Source organism: Myotis brandtii, unplaced genomic scaffold (assembly GCF_000412655.1).
Source record: "Myotis brandtii unplaced genomic scaffold, ASM41265v1 scaffold806, whole genome shotgun sequence".
Taxonomy (NCBI): domain Eukaryota; kingdom Metazoa; phylum Chordata; class Mammalia; order Chiroptera; family Vespertilionidae; genus Myotis; species Myotis brandtii.
In genome coordinates, this window is record NW_005371249.1 from 157,070 (window position 1) to 184,915 (window position 27,846).

Consider the following 27,846-nt stretch of genomic DNA (forward strand, 5'->3'; position numbering starts at 1 on the left):
GAGCTGGGGCTGTCAGGCACTTTTGTCCCAAACAGGAATCTCAGGGAGAGGGGAGGAGAGAGACAAGGAACTCCCTCTAGCTGAGCATCTATGGGGTGCCAGGGGTGGCGCCAAGACCTCCTCATGCGTTGTCTCAATTCATCCTCTCAACTCCTCTTGTCTGGGTGAGTAGGATGACACAGACAGAAAGCTGGGGCCCAAGAGTCAGATATCCCAGGCCAGAGTTCTCTGGGAATCCTCAATGCAAAGTTAGTTTTTGTCAGGAATTATCTTATTGAGGTACCTGGGTTGAGATGACAGGAAAGGAGAAAGCTGCCAATAGCTTTCCATCAATGAGGGTGGGCAGTGGGAACAGCAAGCAGGCCTCAGGGTGGGTCAGTATTTCAAAGACACATGGTCTAGATCCCTCAGCCCCAGACCATGCAATCGGCCAGACCCAGTTGGTCAGGACCATGGCTGTCCCAGGATGGAGCAGGCATCACCCCCAAAACAGGCCAATTTCACAGCCCCCTTTGTGGTGCAGGAGATGCTGTGATGGGTTACAGAAGGCTGGGCACAACTGCTGATAACACAGTCCTCTGCATCCCATGCAGAGTATTGCCAGTGTATGAAACCATCAATAGGGGCTCCCAGAGGCAGTGCATGCAGTGGGCAGGAGCATGGGTTCTGCAGCCAGAAGGACTGGAACCTTAGGTGAGGGGCTTAACACCTTTGAACCTCAGTAATCTCATCTGTAAAGTGGGGATAGTGATCACCGCCACCTCCAAATGGTTGTAAGGACTGTGAGATGATGCACGGGAAGCACTGAGCACAGTGCCCAGTGACTAGTGAGAGCCCAGTGGACAGCAGAGCAGTAATAGCATGTGTGGTATAAACAGTGGTATCAACAGAATGGACAGAGGCTGCAGTTTCAGACTGGGCTTGCAGGGCCTAGGGCAGTGATGGCGAACCTATGACACGCGAGTCAGAGGTGACACTCGAACTCATTTTTTTGGTTGATTTTTCTTTGTTAAATGGCATTTAAATATATAAAATAAATATCAAAAATATAAATCTTTGTTTTACTATGGTTGCAAATATAAAAAAATTTCTATATGTGACACGGCACCAGAGTTAAGTTAGGGTTTTTCAAAATGCTGACACGCCGAGCTCAAAAGGTTCGTCAACACTGGCCTAGGGGCTACGAGGTGCTAACTCAGGTCTCAGGGGCCACTAGACATGGTGGAATCAGGCAGGGCTATCCCTAGAAGGGAGCAGAGTCTGGGGCAAGTCAACGAATGCAGGGCCCACCTTATCAAGCATAATGAATGTCATAGGAAAGTAGATGCTGGACGGTGTCAATCTTAGGACAGTCAGCAATGTCCAACCCCCTCCCTGTGCTGAATATTTTTGCTCATACTCTATCCTAGCACCTGGCACAGCCAGCCACAGAGTAGACTCCCACTAATTTTCATTGGATAAAAGAAGTCACACAGTGCATCAGGGTTTGATCCCAGTCAAATGAGCTCCTCCTTTCTTTTCTGTTTTACATAATAGGCTTCTATGTAGATTTTCCTTGGAACAAAAAGGGGTTTTAAAAAATAAAATTGATCGGTATTGCTAAGTGCCAAAGAAGAAAAGAAAGCTTTGTGCACTGCTATGTTGAGGGATTTATTTTTAGATGATGTGCATTTCTAAGGATCTGTATGTCTAATCTGAGCTTTTCCTATAGCAGGTTGTTCTCACAGTACCTGGAGACTTACCAGTGTTCTGATGTATTATGAAGCTTTTAATCCTTACTATGCACAAGCCTAATATTTTTCAGTATTACAAAAGTTTAGGTAAAATTTTTATGGCTTTTCTCTTTCCTTCAAAATGTTACTGCTTTACCTATGCCATGTATACATTTTTATTTAAAATATTACTTATGAGCTTGGGTGGCGGTGGCTCAGTAGTTGAGTGTCGACCTATGAACCAGGAGGTCACGGTTTGATTCCCAGTCAGGGTACATGCCCAGGTTGCAGGCTCGATCCCCAGTGTGGGGCGTGCAGAGACAGCCAATCAATGATTCTCATCACTGATGTTTCTATTTCTCTCTCCCTCTCCCTTCCTCTCTGAAATCAATAAAAATATATTTTAAAAAATATTACTTATGAGATCCTTAATATTCTCAAACAAAATTGTATATAATAATACTAGAGGCCCGATGCATGAATTCGTGCACAGGTGGGGGCCCCAGGGGGGAAGGCCGGGACACGATCGGCCCTCTAGGCAGGCAGTGGGACACCCTTCCTGGCCCAGGATCTGGATCCGTCCCACTGATGTGCAGGTTGTCAGGAGCCACCTGGCGATTGCTTTTATATTCGTTCTTCCTTGTGGAGTGTCTAGGGAGGGGAAGCAGCCGCGGTGCCCGTGGCTGACTTCCAGGAGGCTGATGGCACTGTCAGGATCGTGCCGGCGGCACTGGTCCATCGATGCCTGGCCCATTCTCTGGAGATTGGACCTGAAGGACTACTGCCAGGCTGGTGGACCTCCAGGACAGGTCAGCTGAGTGGCACTCCCCCTGTGGGAGCGCACTGACCATCAGAGGGCAGCTCTTGCATTGAGTGTCTGCCCCCTGGTGGTCAGTGCACATCATAGTGACTGGTCGTTCAGGTCATTCGGTTGTAATAGTTGCTTAGGTTTTTATATATATAGATATAGTATATAATCACCAAGTTTGGAAAAAAATTGATATCCAATAACCTAGTTCATGCTCCTCCTTATACAGAAGGGGAAACAAAGCTTAGAAAGTCAGAGGGACCTGACCAGAGGCAGAGTGCACTCAGCAAGTTCCCACAGACTCTTCCTCCTCCATCCTGTTAGGTCATCTTCCAAGATGCTGAGGCTATGGAGCCACTAGCAGGGCTGGAGCCTCTGGGGCTGGAGCCTCTGGGCGCTGCTGCCAGAAGTGCAGGGAGGATGGGATTCTACAATTGTTTCTGCTGCTGGGAACCAAACTGAGTGTAGGCAGAGATGGTGCCCAAGATTTATGCACCAAGATGTTTATCATCATGTTATTTATAATGCTGAAAAATTGGAAATGACTAGAAACAGGCTGATAAATCATGCCACAACCTTTTAATGGAATATAACGCAGCTACCTAAATTCATCTCTTTAGAGACTATTAAATATTAAGTTAGAATCAAGGCAAAATAAAAACCTCTAAATAAGACTGCCACCAATTTTTTAAAAAACATACATTCAAAAATAGGAGAAAGGCTTGTCAGAAATATATCTTACTATTAAGAATGGTTATTCTCTGGGAGGTTGCAGTGGGTGTTTAATGGGTAATGTATGTTTTTTTCTTCTACATATTTTTTGTATTCTCCAAATTTTCTACAATAAACATGAATTACCTTTAGAATCAGAAAGGAGAAAAAAAATTAACACTTCCTGTCCAGGGCCAGGGCCCGCTGAGAGGATCATGTCCCGCTGAGAGGGCCAGGCTCATTCATCCGATGATTCAGTGAACATCCACTCAACATACTGTTTTGGGCCCTTGTGTTTTCAGACACTGGGAATCATGTCAGCACTTTCCCCTTGCACAGATACCATTTTTAACCCATTTCATGAGCCAGTCATCACATATTATAGGCTCCCTCTTTTTAAAATATTTTTATCAATTTTTAGAGAGAGAGTAAGGGAAAGGGAGAGAAAGAGAGAGAAACATCAATGTGAGGGTGAAAGAAACATCGATTGCTTACCTTCTGCATACTCCCTACCAGGGATAGAGCCACAACCTGGGCATGTCCCCTGATGGGGAATCAAACCACCACCTTTCCTTGCATAGGATGACACCCAACCAATTGAGCCACACTGGCCAAAGATAGGCTCCCTCTTAATTGCAGAACCAATTAGTAGAGATTCTGAAAATGCTGTAATATGTATATTTTGTAGTTAGGAAGCAATTTAAGTGTGCAAGCTTTAAAACCCCAAAAGATACTATCTTTTGCACCCCATAAATTGCCCTTCATCTTCTAAGAAGGAATCATGTCAGCTCTTTCCCCTTGCATAGATTTCAAAGGTTCTTATTTTCTCTAGCTGATCTTATCACTAAGGCTAATGGTTCCTGGTGCACTGTGTGACTCTGAACAAGTCACTTGACCTCTCTAGGCTTCAGCTTCTCCTTCTCCAGCGTGAGATTCTTAGCTTCTCTTGGTTTCTTGGTGGTAGCCAGGAGACAGTGTCAAGATGGAGAGTTTTGGGCCTCTGAACCCTTTGGCCGGGTCCCCTACACAGTGTCCCTCAAATGCTGGGTCATTGATTTTCTCATCCAGACCTCCGAGCATTTCAGAGAAGAAGTAGCATCCTTCAAGGGTGGTGCTAAGATAGACTCAGCATCCTAAATGGGCAAATCATTCTGATCTAAATCTTTATGGGCTCCCAGTGCCTCATTAAACATCCAAGCCCCGGAGGCTCTGAATCACAGCTCCTCTTCCCTCGTAGCCCTTCAGGACGAGTTCTGATTACCCCATAAATTACACGATGTCGGAGGGTATCTGCAGGCCCTTCATCTTGCAATCCAGCCACCAACATTTTTATGGGATATGGATCCTGCTAGGCTCCCGCTCTCCTCCATCCCCATGGTTACCAGGGAGGGCCCAGCTGAACGGCTTCCTTGGAGCACTAGCTCAATCTCCACTGATATTTCTCCCCTCCCAGGAACGCATTAAATTCTCCTGGATGGAAAGTTCCTTCTACCAGAAGCCTTTGTTCTCAGCTCTCCTGCCAAAATGAAGTCTAGGTGGCCTGCAGATCCTGCTGCCTTATTAAAACCAAATGAGCCACTTTTTAGCCAAGTGAAGGGCCTCACTCTCACTCCTCCCAGGAGCAACCAGAATCACTATGAGGACCCCCATCTTGGGGCCAGACCCCAAATAATAGCCATGGTGAGCAGCCAGCCAACCAGAAGGAATGGTTAGGGGAGCCATAAAAACGTAAGGTATAAAGAAGACCCAAATCCTCTCATCTCATATCCCAGCCCCCAAATCTCTGTCCCTCAGCTTCCTGGGGCCTATGATTGATCCCCATGCCTTCATCTCACTTGCTGGCCATTTAGGTCCACTGCCTACTGTCTTATTTGGCTTTTCCCAGATGTTGGCCATGGGACTAGGATTCAGATATAAATATATACTTGGGAGGTGACCCCAGGAAACACCTGCTGGAGAGTGAGATGTGAGGCAGGGAAGGGAAGGCAGCTTCTGAAGGTGTGTGGTCAAGCTTCCACCCACAGGGGAACTCTGGGGGTCAGAGTTCTCCATCCCCTCTGCCCGGGGCAAGGTGGCTGGGGTGTGCACACACAGGCCTCAGCTGGTCATTGACTGGAGGCTGCTGAGGAGGCCACTTCTCATTCTCTGGCACTTTTGGTTTACTGTGGGCTCTGGCCAGCAGGGTAACCCCTTGGGCAAAGAGATGCAGACATGACCTTTGGAAGCCAGGCATTCATTGCAATGGGAAGGCTAAAGGGAGCCTCTGCTACAGCTACTTAGACGCTTGGCAGGAGGCTTCCCTTCTCTGGGAAGCTATTCTGGACACCATGTCCTGAGCAGAGTTAGGCCAGCTTTAGCCCCTTTTACAACCTTGCTTCCCTCCGAGGCAGCAGCGGGAAATGTGGGGACACTGGGCTCCAGGGAGGGAGGGAGTGCCCTCTCCACAAGTGGCTGCAGGGACAGGACCCACCTGCTGACATCACCAGGTCTGATGGTCTTTCTCGACCCGGATGCCCCTCCATTTCCAGCATTGAGGGGATACATTTGCTTTCTTGGGAAGTTGGGGAACCCTGAGGTGGAATTCGTTATTAGCTGCCTTCCTTTCCCTGCTTCACTGCCTCACTCTTCTACCTGTGTTTCCTGAGACTACTTTTCACATAAACCTCTTGTACTCTGCCTCTGGGGAACCCAAACTACTAGTAAGACAGTAGGCAACAGGGAGAAATGCCAGCCAGGTGAGAAGGGGCATTTTCCTGAAAAAGTCTAGATAGCAAGATGGAGTGGTATAAAAATGTCAGTTCTTCCCAAATTAAATTCTGTGCTAATTCAATCTAATAAAAAACACAGTGGAACAACATTTAGAACTTAGTTTTTTAAAAGAATTTTTAAGTCAATGTATCACTTTCCTATGGCTGCTGTAACAAATTACCACAAACTCAGTGGCTTAAAACAACACAAATTTATCCTCCTATCGTCCTGGAGGGCCAGAAGTCTGAGATGAGTCTCAAGGAGCTAAAATCAAGGTGCCGGCAGGGCTTGTTCCTTCTGAAAGCTCCAGGAGATCATTTGTTCCTTGCCTCCTCCAGCTTCTACAGTCTGCCTGCATTCCTTGCTGGCCCCATGATTCCCAACTCTGCTTCCACCATCTCTTTCTACGACTCTTGCCTCCCTTTTATAAGGACCCTTTTGATTCCATGTGGCCCATCTGGATAATCCAGGGTAACCTTCCCCAAATCCCGTTTGCCATGCAAGGGAACATTTACAGGTCCCAGGACTCAGGGTGTGGATGTCTTTGGAAGGGTATTATTATTATTTGGAAGGGGAAGCATATGAGATCTCATTCCCCTGCATATGTCGTCTGTTTGGCCCAAATAAACTCATTAAAAAAATTTTTTAAAGCAGAGTAACAAAGGTAAACTTGCTTACTTGATAAACTCTACAACTCTAATAATTGAAACAGTGTGCTCTTGATGGAAAAAATCAACAGTTACACAGTGGCATGGAAACAGATTCAATTATAAAGGCTGTTTTAAGATAAATGTGGTAAATTAAATATGTGTGGAAAGAAGTAATTATTCAACATATAGTTCCATTGGTTAATTATGTGGGGACAGATAATTTTCTTACAAAATAAATTATAGGTAGATTAAAGACTGTAATGTTTAAGAGTTGAACCAATGAGTTATTATTACTTTTTTTTTTTTATTAAATCTTTATTGTTCAGATTACATTTGTTCCTCTTTTTTTCCCCCCCATAACTCCCCTCCTCCCAGTTCCCGCCCCACCCTCCGCCCTCACTCCCCCCCCACTGTCCTCATCCATAGGTGCACGATTTTTGTCCAGTCTCTTCCCGCATCTCCCATTCCCTTTTCCCCCCCAAGAATAGTCAGTCCATTCCCTTTCTATGTCCCTGATTCATTATAATCACCAGTTCATTCTGTACATCAGATTATTTATTCACTTGATTCTTAGATTCACTTGTTGATAGATGCATGTTTGTTGTTCACAATTTGTATCTTTACCTTTTTCTTCTTCCTCTTCTTAAAGGATACCTTAGAGCATTTCGTATAATACTGGTTTAGTGGTGATGAACTCCTTTAGCTTTTCCTTATCCGTGAAGCTCTTTATCTGACCTTCAATTCTGAATGATAGCTTTGCTGGATAAAGTAATCTTGGTTGTAGGTTCTTGCTATTCATCACTTTGAATATTTCTTGCCATTCCCTTCTGGCCTGCCAAGTTTCTGTTGAGAAATCAGCTGACAGTCGTATGGGTATTCCCTTGTAGGTAATTGAGTCTCTTTCTCTTGCTGCTTTTAAGATTCTCTCTTTGTCTTTTGCTCTTGGCATTTTAATTATGATGTGTCTTGGTGTGGTCCTCTTTGGATTCCTTTTGTTTGGGGTTCTCTGCGCTTCTTGGACCTGTAAGTCCATTTCTTTCACCAGGTGGGGGAAGTTTTCTGCCATTATTTCTTCAAATAGGTTTTCAATATCTTGCTGTCTCTCATCTTCTGGCACCCCTATTATTCTGATGTTTGTACGCTTGAAGCTGTCCCAGAGGCTCCTTACACTATCTTCGTATTTTCGGATTCTTTTTTCATTTTGCTTTTCCGGTTGGGTGTTTTTTGCTTCTTCCCATTTCAAATCTTTGACTTGATTCTTGCGCTCCTCTGGTCTGCTATTGGGTGTCTGTATAATATTCTTTATTTCAGTCCGTGTATGCTTAATTTCTAGTTGGTTCTTTATCATAGCATCGAGGGTCTCATTAGTTTTCGTGAGTCTCTCCTCAAGTTTATTGGCAGCTTCTAGCACATTCTTGCAAGCCCTCAAAATTGCGTTTTTAGCTCTATATCCTCCATTTCTGTCATGTTTTTTTGTCTCCGCATTTTTTATGCTTTCTTGGTGCACCCCCTTGTGGTCTTTGTGCGCAGTCTTGTTCTAGTTAAGCCTTGATTGTTGTAGTTAATACTAGAGGGATTTGACCACCAGGCCGACTGGCTGTGAGAATCAGCTGTGGGAAAACTTCTGTCCTCTGGGGAGGTGCTAATCTAGCCTTTGCCTGAGGCGATCCAGCAAATGGCTCTGCGCAGGGCTTGGGCGGGGCGGGATCAAACAGGGCGGGCGGAGGGAGCGGTTATGGCTGCCCTCAGTCCCGTTCCCAGAGGCTCTGCTTCTCAGAACCCCAGGAACCGCTGCAAACCTCGGAGAGAATGCTGCCTTCCAACTGATGCCAGACAATCCCGCTTCTCCCATTTGAGTCTGAGTCCCTAGAGACTCGCCCGGATCTGGAGCTCAGAGTCTGAGACTCCCTCCTGATTGAAAACGACAACCGCGCCCTCAGCCACCAGCCCGCTTTGCGCGCGCACCTCCGCACCTGAGTATTTTCCACACTGCACCTCCTCTGAGCCTCGGTATGCTATTGTTTTTCCTTCTAGTTGAAGAGTCTCTCCTCAGCCAGCCTTCCTGTGGTTCTGGGTGATGTCCGTTCCATCTTTTAGTTGTATTTTTGAAGTGGTTGTTTGCGGCAGCAGTCTCCGGTGTTTACCTATGCCGCCATCTTGCCTCTCCTCTGAGTTATTATTACAATGAGATACCACTACAACCCACTAGAATGACTAAAAAATTTAAAATTTATATCAAATATTGGCAAGGATATGGAGAAACTAGAACCCCACACTCAGCTGGTAGGAATGCAAAATGGTACAATCACATTGGAAAATAGTTTGGCAGTTTCTAAAAAAGTTAAGCATACATTGAGTATATAAGATAGCAATTCCATTCTTAGATATTTACCCAATAAAAGTATAAACATGTGTCTACAAAAAGACTGGTACAAAAATGTTCATTGGAGCACTATTCATAATAGCTACATACTAGAAACAACCCAAATGCCAATGGGCAGGAGAATGAATAAACAAACTGTGCTATATTCATACAATGGAATACCAGTAAGCAATTAAAAGTGACAACATTACCAACAGCACAGCATGGCTAAGTCACAAACACATTATGTTGTGTGAAAGAAGCTAGACACAGAAAGGTACATATTTCATGATCTGTTTCCACGAAATGCAAGAACAAGCAAGGCTGATCTCTGGTGATAGAAATCAGAGCAGTGATTGCCTCTGGCAGAGCAGACAGGGGATGAGGATTGACTGGGAAGGGACACAGGGAAACTTTCTGGGGCAACAGAAATGTAGGTTACACAGGTATATGCACGTGTCAAAACTCATGCAACCTAACACGTTCTGTGCATCTCATTAACAAAAAGTGAAAAAATAAGTACAATTAGAAGGTAAATGCCAAATTAGAAATAATGTCTGTGAAAAATATGACAGTCTCGTACTTTAATACAGAAAGATTACTTGGAAAATAAAACATCCTAACAGGGGGGAAAAGTGAGCACAAACAATTCCCTCCAAAGGAGAGAATACACACACATGCACACACACACAGACATAAAAAAATAGTATTAAATGGTATGGACATATATTATTCATGTATACATATATGTAAATATACCTAAATATGAAAAATGATAGATATTTCTATATATGAAAAGTAGTAATAAAAGAAATATAAATTAAAACAATAACTCTAGGTATCAAATTCATTAACAAAGACTGTTCAATAATGATGACACTGAATGGCTACCTGGATAAGCAAGGGGGACTGTGCTCAATAATGGCTCACCCAGGGTTAGGCAAAATCCTCCTTCATCCCAACCTTTTTCTCCTCTGCAGCACTGGCCTGGAAGAAAGCCTCCGCTAGCAGAAGTGACCACACCCAGGCTGGAACTCCAAAACACGGTCCTGGCTGCACTGGTCGCCGGAGTGTCACGTGCAAGGTCAGAGATGGAGAGGTCTGAGAGCCCAGCACAGATGCTATGCTGCCCATGGATTTTTATCCTGCCTCACAAATTCCTCCCCACCCCTCTCATCATAACCTGGAATCCTATTCATTCAGTTCTCCCATCTACATTCCTCTAAGTTTTTCCAGCCACTGCCACCCCCGTTCTCATATAAGAGATTGACTTTTATAATGTTGTATCAGTCAATAATGTCCCAGAAAGTCACAAGGCCTGAAGAAATCGGGGTTTCCCCCAATAAGACATCACCTTCTTTCCTTTGTATAAAAAGTCAAATGAGCAGAAAAAAGGAACAGGCAGCTCAGAGGAGAAAATGCGGTTAATTAACAAACATATATGAAAACTTTCAACCTCACTGGTATTGAAAAATACAAATAAAATGGCCATAAAATTAGCAAGTATTTTATATGTAAAAATTTGCAAAAAAATATTTTTATCTATAAAATTAGCAAAAATTATTTTTTATTATGGATACCCAATGCTAATAAGAATATAATGAAATTGAGGGTACTATATATTGTACTGTCATTAGAGAAAGCAACTTGACAATATATATTGAGTCATAAAAATGTCTACACTATCGACACAGCAATTCATCTTCTGAAATGGAACACTAAAGAAAAAAGCTTAAAAGAAGAAGAGAAAACAAAGCTTTATGTACAAAGATGCTCGCAGTCATTTGGAAACAGCATAAATAACCCACGAAAATATAGTTAAGTAAATGAGAATACATACATAAAATGAAATATTCTGTAGGCATTCGAGAAATGTGACTCAATAGAAAAAGCAATTCACTGAAAACATGATCAGACATCCCCATAATTAAATAAATCAAATTAAAGCAATAGAAACATACTATGTTTCCCCCTTCAGATTGGCAAAGATTTAAAATTCTGTTAATGTCCTGTTGGCAAAATGGGGGGGGGGGCATGCTCATTTACTGTTCATGGGAGTGTACATGTTGTAACCTATTATGCATGAATGTAAACTAGTAAGCATATAGAAAAATACAGGCAGTAATATAATTAACATTGGTATATCTCCTACCCAAATTTTGAAATATTAATATTTATGAAACTTCTTTGAAGAGCAATGTGTCCGTAACTATCACACTTGTAAATATATATGCTCTTATACAGACCAACAATTCCATGTAATAATATGTATCCTCTTTAAATGTATATATTGTTGTTGACTCCAATAATTGCATTCTTAGGGATTTAATGTACAAAAATAGTTCCCCCTGGGCACAAAGATGAATGGGCTAAAAGGCACATTGAAGTATCACTTCTAATGGCAATAGAGTGGAAACAACACCATGTCAATATAGAACTGGTTAAACAATCCTGCCCCATCTCCACAATACCATCCTGCTCTTGAAACAGAATGAGCACTCTCTCCATATGCTAATAAGAAAGTACCTCCAAGATACAGCATCGAGTGAAAAAAAGCAAGGTGCAGAATAGAACACTGTCAGATCCCACTTGTCTATTTTAAAATATATGCATACATACACATATATGCGTTACAAGTTTTGGGAAGAATTCCCAAGAAAACTATAAAAAGCAGTTACATCGGAAAAGGCAGGCTGGAAGAAAATGGAGAAGCCCTTTACTTTCATCTTTTATTCCTTTCTGAATTGTTTGCATTTTGTTTTACCATATACATGTGTTACTTTTGTAATTGAAGAACTGATTTTAAAAGGTAAGTGTGAATACTGTGTGGAAATGCGTATAGTATTATCTTAAGTGACCAAAACAAAAAGATAAGGCAGAATGTGTGCTCTGCAGGCAGCACAGATGTGTGCAGAGGGTCTTTGGCGACAAAGGTAATCCTGCTGCCTCTGGCCTTCATTCCTGTCCCTGCCCATCTTCTCCAGGGTCGCCTTCCTCTCCCCAAACTTCAGCCTCTTCCTTAAGCACTAACACACAATCGGGTGTCTCCTCATTAAGACAAACCAAAAACTCAAAAACCCCTCTGGCTCCTAGGCTCTCTTATTCCTTTCACAGCCCCTCTGAGCTGGCTTCCATCCCACCCCTCTCTGGCTAAAGCACAGACAGAATTCCACTGCCCATTCACTGGAGCTCTCTGAGGGCGTCACAACACCATGTCTCCTCTGGGGTGTGGCTTAGTCTGGACCCTTCCCACCTCTCCTGGCTCCTGAAAACTTGCTGGCCTGTCCTCCTGCCGGGAACTTGCGTCCACCTCTCTATAGTCTCCCTAGGTGACCTCATCCACTCCTCTTGAAATGACAGCTCTTTCTACCTTGTTTGAGAGTTTCCAATTCAATTTTTAAAGCATCAAATATTCAATTGTACAAGCCCCAGGAAACTAGGTTAAAATGACATCTTTAGAAAGATTGAGAATCAGCTGAGCAGGAGCTGGACATCGATGCCTCAAGCAACTGCTTTAAAAGGTTAGACTTGCTCCCGCTTTGCTGACCCAGAAATCATTTAATGAGTCCATACAGATTGGATTTCACTTTTCCCAAACCTAATACTTCTAGCTAATGGCCGTGCCGATCACTGCCCTCCTCCCACCCCAGCACTCCACTCCTCAAGAATCTTCAGTGACTCCCCATCACCAAAAGGCTCAGCCATCCCAAATCCATGCCATTCCTCAGAATCAGTGCACAGGTTCCTGTCCCGGCGCCCCGCTCATCCTCATCCCTAGCCTTTCTATCTCCACCTCATCCTGCTTCCACCTTCCCAGGGCGTGGCTCAAACTCTGCTTCATCCAGGAAGTCTTTGCGCCACCTTCATCTTCAAGTAAGAAAAAAGTGTCCTGTTCTTTCAATGCCTAAAGCACTTGTTTGTATCTCTGATGCCTCTGAGAACAGGCTGCTTTCGGCTCGTGTTCTCATCTCCCCAGCGAGGCTGTCAGGTCTACGTGAAGCCTCGCCTTGATGCTGGATTGATGGTCCCCACACCGCCCATCACAAGACTGTGACCGCCTCTTCCCACATCTGGCTGTCCTCTTGGAGTGCAGGGGCCAGGCAGGCTCATCTCTGTTTCTATCACAGGACCAGGTACAAGGAGGACCTCTGACACCTTTGCCTGAAGCCATCGGGTACTGTCCTCTTAACTGGATGCCCAGGTGCCTTTGGGAACTTGAATCAATTACCGAGGCCAGAAAAGAGCAGTTGCTGCTTTATCTAGGGCAAGGGAGGCCAGGCGACAAAGGGGGTTCCTCTGGGGGCTCCAGCAATCAAGGCTGACAGCCCCTTCCCTGGGATCCAGATGGCAGGTTTGCACGAAGACATCACGCTGAAAGCTGCCAGGTTTTCTCCCTGAGAAACACTCAGGAGCTGAAGGAAGAATCAGAGAAGACAGGAGGGACCGTCTGACAAGAGGAGAAAAATCAATAGAGGCAGGTGTCAGGAAGTCATGGAAAGAGTTTGGAGAAAAGGGGGTAGTTGGCAGGGCCAAACTCAGAGGAGAAGTCTGGTCAAGGAACCGAACACTGGCTCCCCTGGCCTAAAGGAAGGGCAACTTGGCTGGTGGGGCAAGGAGGGTGAGGGTAAGTCCCAAGCCACTGGAATCCCTCAGACCTGCTCTGTCCAGGTAAGAGGAAAACTCTCTCCTGTCTCCTCAACAAATGGCTCCCTCAAAAAAACTGCTGCTCCTCCAGGCCTTTGCTCAGGTGTGGCCTCCTCCTCTAATACCGTTTCCCTCTACCTCGCTACCTTCATTGCCCAGCTTGATAGCATTCCTCCACAAAGCTACCCTCTGGGTAGCCCCAGGGGGGAAGGTATTGCCCCATCTCTGAGCCTAATGCTCTCTTTTTAAAAAAATATTTTTTTAATTGATTTCAGAGAGGAAGGGAGAGGGAGAGATAATAGAAACATCAATGATGAAAGAGAATCATTGATTGACTGCCTCTTGCATACCCCCTACTAGGGATCAAGCCCGCAACCTTGGCATGTGCCCTTGACTGGGAATGGAACGGGTCATAGCACATAATTGGGCTGTGGGCTCAATCCCCAGTGGGGGCCTACAGAGAACTTCTCTCTCTCGCCCTCTCTCTAAAATCATTAAAAACATATTTTAAAAAAGAATTGAAAGCAGAACTTCTCAGAGATATTTGTACACCCATGTTCACAGCAGTATTATTCACAAGAGCCAAAAGGTAGAAACAACCCAAAGGGTCCTCAGATGAATGAATGGATAAGCAAAATGTGACCAATACATACAACAGGGTATTATTCAGCCTTAAAAGGGAAGGAAATCCTGTTCCATGGCACAACATGGAATCTTGAGGACATTATGCTAAATGAAACAAGCCAGACATAAAAAGTCAAATAATTATGCTTCCACTTATATGGAATACCTAGAGTAGTCCAATTCATAGAGACAGAAAACAGAATAGTGATGACCTGGGACTAGACGGAGGAAGGGTGGGGAGTTATTGTTTAGTGGGTACAGAGTTTTGCTTTGCAAGGTTGCACAACAATGTGAAATACTTAACATTACTGAACTGAATACGTAAAAATAGTTAAGACGATACATTTTATGTTAGGTGTATTTTACCAAACATTTTTAAGTATGCATCATGGGAGTTCTACTCCATAATATATCCATCTGATTTTAATATAAAAATGATACATGATTTTTCTCTTCCAAACTCTTTGGTAACAACAGATATTTCAGGAAGATGCTCTGTTTATCCTGATGCCAGGAGAGAGGCCCAGAATCCCCAAGAGGGAAGGCCACGTGTCTGACCCTTCTCTGCCCTCCTCCTCAGAGCCTCAGTGGTCTCCTGTCACCAGCCAAGCTGCCCAGAGCTTCCTCCTCACCACAGGGCTGGCCAACGCTTCTAATGGCCTCAGTGGAGCTGATGGTGGAGCAGCCATCTCGAGGACCAGAAGCAGGGAAGGAACGCTACGGAGATGTTAGAATTTGCTCACAAGCAGCTTCTTCAGCAAATGAACTGTTTTCACAGAGCAATCCCTTTCCCCTTTGCTTGAGGAGTGCTGTCTCTCTCCCGGCTCCCATGGAGAAATAGCACAAGAACAAAGGAGCTCAATTATGCTAATAATAGCTTTTCCATAATTGTGTCTGGAGTGCTGAGGCCACCCTGGAATAAGCTTCACCCCCACCCGGTATTCTGACTTCAATCTCAGCTCCTCTCCACACATCACTGAGAGGGGAGTTCCTAAACCAGAGCCACTCAGCAACCCCATGCCAGACACAGCACAGGTCTGACTCGGTCCCTTCCCTGCCCTCTGGCCCCCTACTGCCTCCAGCACAAATCCGGAGCTCATAGCCTTGTTCATAAGCCTCATCACCCGCTACTTACCCTGTGCAAGAGGCTCACGGTTCCCTCCAAGCTTTCGCACATTCTGCTCTCTGTAGCTGATTCTAAAACCACTCTCATCCCAGAGCACCATGTCTGTCTCTCTTTTAGGCCTGGGGCCCTTCCTGCCTTGTGCTTAGCTCCTGTGATCACCCTAAAGTCAAGGCTGCTCGCAGCTCAGCCCCGACAGGGTGTGGCATAGAGGAGACTTCAACAAGCAATCCCAGGAAATCAACCAGAGTGGGTTCCTGGGAGGAGCCTCGCTGGCTCCCTGTGGTTGTCTATTCTCCCTGTGGTTCAGGCCATGAGTGGGCATCCGACCCCAACCCAGGATCATTTAAGTCCTTCCAGGGATTCCCTCAATTGGACCTCGGGAAAAAGGAACCATTCGTCTCTTGGGGCAAAGTTCTGAGCTGTGGGACACTGGAGACTGGTCATCCCTGTGTCCCCTAATATGGAAGAAGCCATTAGAAAATGGGGCTGACACGTAGATAAGCAGAGATGAAAGATGGGAGGAGGGTCTTGGCTGCACTGAATTGCTATGTCCCTGAAGTCAACAGAAACATGATCTGTTGGTGTTTAGTGACATGGGAAAGCCCAGTGTCTTCCCAATAACCTCCTCTCTTCCATGACCTAACATTCGAGTTGGATTTAATCAAAAGAGTCCTGACTGAGTGAACCAAGTGCATTCAGAGTTTTGCCTTTGTTGTAAGGAATCCTGAAATCAAGCTTGGAAGACCCCCTGTAGGAAGGGTCCCTGTTATACCCCCTCATTCTCCTGGGACAACAAGATGCCTCAGCTATTGCCTCTGCTTCTTCTTCTCCTGCTCCAATCTCCCTCTACCTTCCTTTCTAGAGAACTCCATTAAATCCCAAAGGACTATCCTAACAGTTTGCTGCCTGTCCATCTTCCTTGGTATATTCACTGTTACCTCTTCCCTGTCCAGACTTTGTCCTAGGACCCCACAGACAGCCTGGCCAATGGAGGGTGACTAGGAGGGAGGCTGGGTTGGTTTGCACTCCCAGGCTTAGGTGCGGGGCACGGGAACAGGGGAGTGTTTGTCTCAGATGATACACTGTACAAGCCAAGAGTGTTCTAAAGTCGATTTGAAGATCCCATCTCAGTGCTGCCTCTCCAGCCCCTGATCCTTAATGAGATGAGACAAGATGAAACAAGATAAGATAATAGGCAAGAATCAGCCTGAAGCACGGGAAAACCCCTGGCTGGTTCAGAAGCCTTGGGCTCTAGTTCCAGCTCTGCCCCAACCGGCTGTGTGGCCAAGTGTAAGCCCCTTCCCTCTCCAGGTCTCTTTCTCCAGCTGCAAATGAGGGGTTGGATGATTTCTAAGGATCCTTCCAACTCTGATGCAGGTAGATTCCTGTTAGGTGAAAAGGGAGAGGGAACAGGGAATCCCCAGGGGTAGGAGGAGAGAGTGCAGCACATATATCAGGGGTGTGTAGGCAAATAGCAGTCTGGGACCCCAGCTTCACCCACAGCTAGAGACCAGTGCCTGCCACCTGCATAAGCCCCCTCACTTCAAATAGCATGGTGACATGGAGGGGCCCATGCCTGGAAAACGGGACCTGATAAATAAAGGTTCCTGTAGCCTACAAGACATCTCTTCAAATCCCACCACTTCTCCTCCTCCCGCTTCATTTTAGCCCCATTGATGGCAGGGGAAAGGGCAGGAGGACCAGGGCACAGGTCCAAAGAGCAAGCATCTTTGAAGGAGGCTTTGGGGGAATCCTTAATGGAAAATCACAAGCCTCTGGTTCAAGGCCCAGCTCTGCCACTGCCTGCTAGTGCTCTAAGCAGTCCCTTCTCCTCTCCAGGCCCAGGTCTGTCCTCTGCACAACAAGAGGTGAAACACCAGAATCTAAGAGGCAGTTGTGCGGTCCCAGGCCACTCAATGTAAACAGACAAAGAGTTGGATCTACCCCCACTAGATAATGCCCTCTAAGGCCAGGAACCTCTCCTGGGAACTTGCTATGTTCAACTGCTGAGATTGTAGGGCTGTTTGTTACTGTAGGTCATCTACTCTGACTAGTACACTATCCAAAGTAAATAGCTAGATCTAACTTTCTTTAACTATGGGGTACCTGAGGTTCTCCCTGGTAAGTTGAAGATCTCCCTGATAAGTTGAGGATCCCCAGGAAGCACTTGTGTTCCCCCGGGGAGTCCTCTGTCCACTCTGGCTCTATATGTTGACACCTAGCTCAATCCTTCCACACCCCCAACATTTCACCCTGCGAGCCTCACATCTCCCTACAACACTTCACCCCACCCCTCCTGAACCATAAACCAGAGCCATATATGTGCACTGCAGGTTGGAGGTTCACAGCAGGGAATTACTTTACAGAATAAGAAAACCACTTAAACTGAAACATCAGGCATCATACTTGCTAATGCTCATCAGCCAAACTCACCAATGGTTTGATTTCTGGTAAGATTCCAGCCTCCTTGTGCTTATGTTTTTACTCAACAGTCACTGACTGCACTGGCCAAGGTCCGGGAACCCTATCTAAGTGCTGGGCACGTGCAGAGAACAACACAAAGTTCCTGCTATTACAAAGCCTGCTTCCTAATTGGGACCAAAGACAACAAACAGATAAACATATAATATGATACCAGTCCAGAAAACTTATTCAAAACATGGACCAAAGGCCTTTGCAACTACAGCATTGTCTAACAAGCTGGCTACTTGTCACCTGACCTCCTGGGGTTATGCTGTCCAATAGGGTAGCCAACTAGCCACATGGGGCACTTTAAATTTAACTTATTAACCTTATATTAAATTAATGGAATATACTTAATATAATAAATTATGTATCTACTTAGTATTTATATTGTACCATATTAAATCATTACATTCTAGTTATATTAAATTACATATTATTTTAGTATATGCATAAGTATATTTCATATATCAATTACTTTTACTGAAATTTAATTTCATGTAAACAGTAAATTTAAAATTCTGTTTCTCAGGCACATCAACCACATTTCGAGAGCTGACTGGCCACATGAGGCTGGGCTCTCATATTGGCGGGCACACAGATCTAGAACATTCCTTCATTGTAGAAAGTCCTTTTGGACAGTGCCGTTCTAGGAGAGCAATTTTGTTCGTTTGACTTACTATTTACTATTGATTAGGGCCCAGACTCTGAGAAGTGAAATGTTAACTTAAAGAAGATTGATAGCTGCAAATGATTCTTGTCCCACACAGATGCAAATGATTTCTGTCTAGAAGAAAAGATAACCCCAAAGGCCACCGTTCTATTGTGCTATAGGACATTAACCAATTTGGTGTCTAACTTTGCAGTCTTATTCCAGCACTCTTTTTCCATTGACTATATAGATGGGCTTCTCATACCCACTTTGACCAGCTATGTCATTCTGCTGATTCTCATGCTAATGAGCTGAATAAAGCACTGACCCATCCCACTGGATGCATGGGTGGGAGTCATGCTTTTTTGGCTCTTTGGAAATTATACTTTGACATCAGTAATGATCGCTGCTATGAAGGAAATTTAAGCAGAGTGAGGAGACAGAGAGCAACAATGTGCAATTTGAGCTGGCAGGTCAGGGGAGGCCTTTCTGAGGAGGTGACATTTGAGCAGAGACTGGGGGAAATGAAGGAGCAGGCTGTTTGGATGTCTAGGAGTGCACGGTCCAGCAGGAGATCACAGCGCAAAGGCAGATGTTGAGGCTGGATTGTGGTTGGTGGGAAGCTAGTGTGGATGGTGTGGTATGATCCTGATGGGTGAAGAGCTATGGGAGAGGCAGGGGCCTGTTGCATACGGCCTGAGTCCAAGGCAAGGGCTCTGGATTGCATTTTATAGGTGGGTGAGGATTTTAAGGTAGGAGCATACCTCTCCCTTGCATACTCCAGAGGGAGAGCCCTGCTGAGGCTCTCCTTGGGCAGGAGGGGGCAATGCGGGTGGGCCCCCAGGGTGCGTGAGGCTGCGACCTGGAGGTAACCTCCTCTGATGGCTCCTGCTCGCCCACTCTAGCCCCACCCATCCTCTGTGTCTCACTTAAAGGTTCTTGAAGAAGCTTCTTCAAACAAAGGAGCATTTTTCTCCAGAATAATACTTTGGCAGACGTTCCAGAAGTTTCCAAATCAGCCAGTTTTCAAACATGTTTTTCTTCTAATTCCAGATAGGGAAAGCTGGATTTTCACCAGACACAGGAGCAGGACATGGGCTTCAGAGAGCTGGTGAGGCTGCCTGTACAAGTCCAAGGATTTGGGTTGATAAAGGAGTGAAGATAGGATGGGGCAAAGAGACTGAGTGAAAATGGGGGACGGTACAAAGAGGACCTAGAAGTCTCTGTGAGGTGGAAGCACAGGGCAGAGGGAAGCTGTGGCCAGGGAGGAGACATGGCAGCTGAGATTTCAGGGCTGGGGATGGCCCCGGTGGGCATGGGTCCTGACACAATGGTGCCAGTGTCCAATCCTAGCTCTGCTACTTATGACACGCATGACCTTGGATGAATCACATACCCTCTCTGTGATGCAGTTTCCTCAAGTGCAAAAACGGTTTGGGGAGCATCAAATGAGATAACACGTGTGGAGCCCTGAGAACAGTGCCTGGCAGGAAGCGAGTGCCATAAATATTAGCTATTAATATTGTTATAAAAGGTGACCCTGGGACTGCAGGGCTGAAGTGAAGTGTAAGTCCAGGGACACTGAGGTCGCCTCCGATGGCAGTGGAACTTGGGGAGATAGGAAGAGTATGTCCAATTGAGTGCTGCCTGTCAGAGCAGGAGGTGGCTGGGCCAACTCTCAGAATGGCAATCTACCTTCCTGGGTGCACTTCAGGGCTAACTTCCAGGCTCTGCTCCCTGTGCCAGAGCCCAGAGTGAATCCCAAGCTGCTAGGAAGCCCTCAGTGCCTCCCAGAATTCTGGAGTCCCAGGGACTTAACATGCATCATCGCATTTCGTCCTAACAGCCCTGAAAGATAAGTATGATCATCCCCATTTCACACTTCAATCCAAGGCCCTGGGGTGAGTTGACCAAGGGCTAGCGAGGCAGAATCTTCTTCCTTTGTTTCAACCAAAGCAGCCTCCTTTTTGTTGGTGTTCATATTGGACTTTCACTGAAGATGCTGCTTGGCAAAAGAATGCCACAGCTAAAAAATAAACAAGAAAGGAAAGACTGAAAAAAACCTGGGTTTGATCATCTTTATGGGGCTCCAAGCCTTAAAGCTGCACTGAAAACTTTCAGGTAACCTCTAATCTTAATAGGACCCAAAGAGGTCTTTTCCCCAAGGTCACTGTCAAGTATGCTCCTTTGGCCTCACACAGATTCACCAATAAGCACAAATGCTGGGGATTCTGAGAGGCTCTGCCCCTGGGCCGAGAAGGGGAGGGCTGGTGCCAGAGGGAGAAGAGGAAGGGGACATGAGCCTGTTCCTTTCCAGATCTCTCTTGCTCATTGAGATTCCGCAGTGGGCTGCATCTACGCACTTCAATACACTGCCCAGGAGGGACACACAGAACACAATGATCCAAAGCTTATCTGCTCACTCAAGCGGATCACAGGACAAAGGGCAGGCAGAGGGAGGGCCGGTTCTCTGCCACCGCCACCCCCACCTTACTCCCGGTCAATCTGTGAATGGTGTGTCCACTTACCACCCATATGCCACTTCCCTTCCTCCCAGAGAGGGCAAGGCCCTCACCTCTGCTGATGGGCCCAGCTGTTCTGGAACAATCCCTACCCTCAGACACCTCCATTCCATCCTCACACTGCTTCCTCCATCTGGAAGAGAATGTCTTTCTGAGTCAGGAAACTCCCAACCCCCATCTTTATGTCAAGGAAGTGAGATTTTAGTTAATTAATTTTGTTTCTTTGTACTTTTCTGTACTTCTTAATTCTGTTTCGTTAGCAAGTAGAACAAATATATAAAAAACAAATATAAGACTATTAATTTTATATAGACCTTTTTTCTTTTGGCCATATGCTCTTCAGGGTTCAGGAAGAACTTCCTAATCGCCAGCCAGAGAGAACCTTTACCTCTTCCAACCCCCAAAGCTCTCCACTTTCCCTCTCCCACATCCCTGAGCATTGTACATCTATCTGCAGTTACAGTTTGTGTCTAGATCATACCTCTTTCCCAACCAGCCTAAGAGTGCACTGAGGACCAAACTGTCTTTGTTACCATCTCCCCTCCTCCAATATCCCCATAAACACCACCACTATTCTCCCTTTCACAACACAACTATCACCAACCACCAGCATGCACCAAAATTACCACCACCTCTATTATCATCACCACAATCACTATCACCATCACACAGTTACCCTATCAACACTACCACAATCACCACTGCCAATCAATACATCCAACAAAACAAAAACACCCATCTACCACCATCCACCAATCATCACCAATAGCACCAACCTATCACCACCATCATGACCACCCACTACCATCAGTACACATCAACATCACCACAATAGCCCACACTCATCAATACCACTCAACAACAAAAAAGTACTCCCTGCTACTACCACCACCACCACCAATGCCATCCACTTCTACCCCATGACTACTCCTAAGCCTGTGCATATGAATGACTGGTTGGTTGGATACACAAGTGAATAAACTAGTGTATAAATGAATAAGTAAAGGAATAAGAAGACAACCTCAGAATGTCCATGAAAGAAAGTCAGCTCCACCACAATGATTTGTGGCATGTAATGTAAATAGATTTACATGTTTGAACTTCATTGCTTTTTAAATATATTTTTATTGATTTCAGAGAGAAAGGGAGAGGGTGAGATAGAAATATCAATGAGAATCATTGATTGGCTGCTTCCTGCACACCCCCTATTGGGGATTGAGCCTGCAACCTGGGCATGTGCCCTTGACCAGAATCGAACCCGGGACCCTTCAGTCCGCAGGCCAACACTCTATCCACTGAGCCAAACCAGGCAGGGCTGAGCTTCATTTTTTTAATCTCTTCCATCTTCCCAACTTATACTCATCTGCTGCCTTCCCCACCCATTGTCCAATACCCCCAAAGCCCCATCATGGAGCAACCTCCTCTAAGATAGCACTCAGATGCTGTCAAGGAGGAGACAGAGGAGCTGAAAGTCTGAGTTTCTGGTGAACGAAGTGGAAGTGTGTGGTCAGCTGCCTCTCAACTCCTGGGATGATTGGACTGTCCAAGGAGCTCTATATAACAGTTTAATTTAAAGTGGAGAACCAGCCTGGCCGGTGTGGCTCATTGGTTGAACATTGACCCATGAACCAAGAGGCTGCTGGTTCGATTCCTGGTCAGGTCATATGCCCAGGTTGCGGGCTCGATCCCCAGTGGGGGGTGTGAAGGAAGCAGCCAATCAATGATTCTCTCTCATCTTTGATATTTCTCTCTTTCTCTCCCTCTCCCTTCCTCTCTGAAATCAATAAAAATGTATTTTTTAAATAAAGTATAAAAGTGGGGAATAGGGGAGATGTGTCTGGTGCTCCTCCAGGTCTCATGGTCTGTGACTTAACATTTCCACTAAGAAGATTTCTTTGCTGGAGGAATCAATTGGTGGAGTTAGAATGGACGATCCCTCTCTGTTCACATCCTTGATGGCAGACATGAACCCAAAGTAGTAGTTGGCTTAAGCATTCAAGAAGACAGGATGGAAAGAACCCTTTATCTTCAGGTCCAAGTGCTCAGTTAGTCATGAAATTGAAAGCTGGAAGGGCCTCAGGAATCAGCTTGTCTAAACCCTGAGTGAAAACCTTCCTATGACCTCCAGCCAGGCACTCCCAAACCAGGGACAACGCTGCTGATGTCCCTGCCCTGATGAGCTCTTTCTGTAGCAGCCTCAGGAAACATGGGAGAAGCTACTGGATAAATCCCAACAGTTTTCTCAAAATTCCATCTCATACACACAAAACTGCTGCAGCTCACACACCACCAGAAAAGCTGAAGCTCCAGCCCCCAATAAAGAAGTCTTGGGACAAAGTCCTCTGAGGCTATGTCATCCTTTGAGCCTCAGAAAACCTAAGAGGAGCAACAGCTGCATCATTTTTGAAGCATTTCCCAGGGCTGGAGCAGAAAGAGATGGGAAGTGTAGAGAGGGTCTGTTCTTGTAGTCTTCCTCCATCTCTGCTTCCTGTCTCTCTTACAACTGTCCACCTCCTTCTGTCTCTCAGTTGATATCTTTTATTATTATATTTTTTTGTCTGTTGGTCTTTGAAATTTCTTCAACTCTATCTCTTTTTGTCCCTCTGTCGCATTCTTTATATATATATATTTCATTGATTTTTTTACAGAGAGGAAGGGAGAGAGATAGAGAGTTAGAAACATCGATCAGCTGCCTCCTGCACATCTCCTATTGGGGATATGCCCGCAACCAAGGTACATGCCCTTGACCGGAATTGAACCTGAGACCTTCCAGTCTGCAGGCCGACGTTCTATCCACTGAGCCAAACCGGTTTCGGCCCTCTGCCGCATTCTTTATCCCTATCTCATTCTTTCTTTTTTTCCGTCTCCATCTTCTCTCATTTCTCTGCCTCTCCTCCCTCTCCCCACTCCTTCTCTATTCATTGTAGTTTTGCACGTGGAAATTAAAAGATAGGTGCCAATTTAAAGGTCTTATTAATTCAGCTCTAGGAAAATCAGTGTTCATGAAACAAGACATCTAGAAATTACAATTTTTACAAAACTCCAGGGCCTGGTGGAGAGGGAGGAGCCTAGGCCTAGGAGTGAGAGCCCTGGGTTTCTTCCCCAGCTCTGCCTTGACTTGCTGGGTGATCTTAGGAAGCCTTCTTCCATCTATAATATGAGGAGGTTGGGATACATTGATCTTGAACCCCAGTACCAGGTCTGACAACCCAGGATTGGAAAGGACCCAGATGCTCCTATTCTCTAGCTCAGCCAATGTGAATACTAGTTGTGGGCATCACTGACCACTTGCATTTGTGGACTGGCTGGAAATTCCACCAGAGAGCCCTGTGCCAGCAGGCATCTCTGTGTTCAGTGATTAGGATCTTGCACTAATTCTTACTTCTTCCTGCTCCTTTGTTTAAATGTAGATGAACATGAGTTGGGTTTGGCAGCAGATGAATCCAGCCACCCTTCAGGAAGATCAATCTATGGTAGGTGAATTGGAGGGGATCTCTCAAATAGCTTGGTGGGGGATGGAGTCTAAAGCCAGAAACCCAGGGAGAAAAATCATTCCCTTTTCAACAAATGTTTACTGAGCACTACCTATGTGCCAAGCATCTGACCTAAATTAGACGCTGTCTTTGCCTTTATTATAATGTGAAGAAGAAAAAAAATGACTCTTCTCTGATAAATAAATAATATTCTATGGAAATGCAGAAGCAACAGGGTTTTGCTTTGAATAAAGAGATCAAGAAAGGCTTCCCAAGAAGGTGATGGTTGATCTGAGGCCTGGTGGGTGAACTGGATTTCAATAGACAGAGAAGTGTGGGGAAAGGTACAACTCCAAGCAGAGGAAATAGAATAAGCAAGAGAATGAAGGGGTCATCCCTTCAGAAACAGCCAAGTAGAGAAACTAAGTTGAGATCAGACTGTAGAGGGATGTGGGAGCCTACAAAAGGAGGCTAAGGAAATAACCTTTATCATGGAGAGCTAGGAAGCCATTTAAGGTTTTTCATGGGGGGAGTGACAAGCTCAGATTTGTGCTTTAGAAAGATCCTACTAATCATCAATGTAAAGGCTGGGATGGAATAGAACAGACAGAAGGCAGAGACTCTCTGAAAAGACTAAGGGAACACAGAAGTAGAAGCGGTGCCAATAAAGAGAATAAATCTGTATATCAGCACTCATACCGTAGGCCAGTGGTCGGCAAACTGCGGCTCGCGAGCCACGTGCGGCTCTTTGGCCCCTTAAGTGTGGCCACGAAGTTTCAATCGCACTGTATGTGCGTGCCCGCACGTGGTATTTTGTGGAAGAGCCACACTCAAGGGGCCGCAGTTTGCCGACCACTGCCCTAGGCTACAGGGTAGGGGAAGAAGCCAAGTTGACTGAGTCAGGGACAGGAAATAAGATCTGAGTAGGACTTAGCAAACTCGCCTTCACCAAGTTGCTACAAAGGAAACTGTTGAAGAAGTAAGAATAGATAAACTCTGCAAAGTAGAGAGGAAAGAGAGGGAAATGAGAATATAGCAAACCCTGAGCAAAATAATGAACCCAGTAAGGAGTCAGAGAGGAGCAGATGGAACCAGGGAGAGAACAGAGTCTTTGTCACAGAAGCCAAAAGTGGAAAAAGTTTCAAGTCAAATGTCAAGTCTTGAAGTCTATCCAAAGTGTCTTGTGTGGTGAAGATGTGCTGATCACAGTAAACACAGAAGAACCTTGGGTAACAAGAAATCCCAGTGTTTGGAGGTGCCCAAGCTGCCTAGAAGACTTAGAGGGAAGAGTCAGAGTACAGATGAAAGCTCTAGTTGGGCTGGGTTAGAACAATCATATCTATGAAGACATATCAGGAACCATGTCCCAACACACTCCAGGGAATAGCAATACCAAACTCTGGGGGTGGGGAGAAAATATGATTTCCAGAATTTCTTTTTATATTATTAAACATGTTCAGTTTTCAACAACAACAAAATACAAGGCACGCAAAGGAAAAAAAAAAAAGGAATGTATCATACACGAGACAGAGGGCAGGGGGAAGCAATCAGTAAAAACTGTGCTTGAGAAAGCCCAGACATTTTAAATCAGCTATTTCAAATCTTTTCAAAGAACTCAAGGAAAACACATCTAAAGGCTAAAGAAAAGTATGAGAATGGTGTATGGTAAATAAAGAATAACAATAAAGAGATAGAAATTGCCAGCTAGTTGCTCAGTCGTTGAGCATCGACCCATGAATCAAGAAGTTAACAGTTTGATTCTGGGTCAGGGCACATGCCAGGGTTGCTGGGTTGTGGACTTGATCTCCAATAGGGGGCATGCAGGAGGCAGCCGATCCATGTGGTTCTCTTTCATCAATGTTTCTATCCCTCTCCTATCTTTTCTCTCTAAAATCAATAAAAACATATTTTTTAAAAATGAGAGAAATTATAAACTAAATAGAAATTCTGGAGTTGAAAAGTGCTATAGCAGAAATGAAAAATTCACCAGAGGGGCCCAGCAGCAGAACTGAGCAGGCAGAAGAGAGAATCAGCAAACCTGCAGATAGTTCAATGGAGATCATCCATCTGAGGAAGGCGAATTTTAAAAGAATGGAGAAAAATGAGCTGACCCACAGAGATCTGTGGGATGCTATCAAGAACACCAGCATTCACACAATGGGTGTACCAAGAAGAGAAGAGAGAGAAAAGGTAGAAAGAATATATTTGAAGAAACAGGGTCAAAAACTTCCCCAAAACATGAAAATCATGGATCCACCCATCCAAGAAGCTCAGCAAACTCTAAGTATGATAAACACTAAGAGATCCAGATATAGACATATCATAACCAAATTACCAGAAGCCAAAGATTAATGGAGAATCTTCCAAGCAGCAAAAGAGAAACAACTCATGTATAAAAATGAGCCCCATTGTGATCACTAGCTAATTTTTTATAAGAAACTACGGAGGCCAATAGCCAGTCGGGCCACATGCAGTTGGCAACCAACCAATGTGTTTCTCTCACATCGATATTTCTCTCTGTCTTTCCCTCTCTCTTCCACTCTTTCTAAAAATCGATGGGGAAAAAAACTTGGGTGAAGATTAAAAAACAAACAAACAAAAAACCTTAAATGTAGCTAATGAGAATTTAAGATGGTGCAGCTGATATGGAAAAGAGTTTGGTAGTTCCTTAAAAAGTTAAGCATAAAAAAAGATTTTAAAAAAATTAAGCATAGAGTTCCCATATGACCCATATATTCCACTTCAAGTCATATAACCAAGAGAAGTGAAAACACATGTTCAGGTAAAAACTTTTACAGGAATGTTCACAGAAGCATTATTCATAATAAGCAAAAAGTGGAAACAACCCAAATGTCCATCAACTGATAAATGGATAAACAAAATACAGTATATTCATACTCTGTGATATTCAGCCATAAAAAAGAACAAAGTACTGACATATGCTACAACACAATGACCCTTCATAACATTTTACTGAGTGAAAGAAGCCAGACACAAAAGGCATCATAGTATATGATTCCATTTATAGGAAAAGTCCAAAATAGGCAAAGCCATAGAGTCAGACAGTAGATTAGTGGTTGCTAAGGGCTAAGGGGAGGGAGGAATGGAGAGTGAGGCCTAATGGATACAAGATTTCTTTCTGGGGGAGTGAAAATGTTCCGAATTTAGATAGGTGTGCAATCTGTAAAATATACTAAAAACCACTGAATTGTATACTTTAAAGGGGTGAATTTATGGTATGTAAGTTATATCTGAAAGAGAAAGAGAGAACACTCCGGGAGAACTTACTGCAGCAAATATCGAGTGGTTGTTAAATTCCTCAGGAAACATCAAGAACTCGTTTAGATTATC

At 44.8% G+C, this 27,846-nt stretch overlaps 1 protein-coding gene and 1 long non-coding RNA gene across 5 annotated transcripts in view; one reads left to right on the forward strand and one right to left on the reverse strand.

Annotated features, from left to right (window-relative positions):
• ALDH1B1 (aldehyde dehydrogenase 1 family, member B1) overlaps positions 1-27,846 on the reverse strand; it is a 211,716-nt gene that overhangs the window by 150,305 nt on the left and 33,565 nt on the right. The window lies entirely within an intron of this gene.
• LOC106724370 overlaps positions 14,189-27,846 on the forward strand; it is a 20,979-nt gene continuing 7,321 nt past the window's right edge. Inside the window, exons 1-2 of the long non-coding RNA XR_001360141.1 lie at positions 14,189-14,201; positions 14,512-14,514. This is a non-coding gene — a long non-coding RNA (uncharacterized LOC106724370). The remainder of the gene's footprint in view (positions 14,202-14,511; positions 14,515-27,846) is intronic.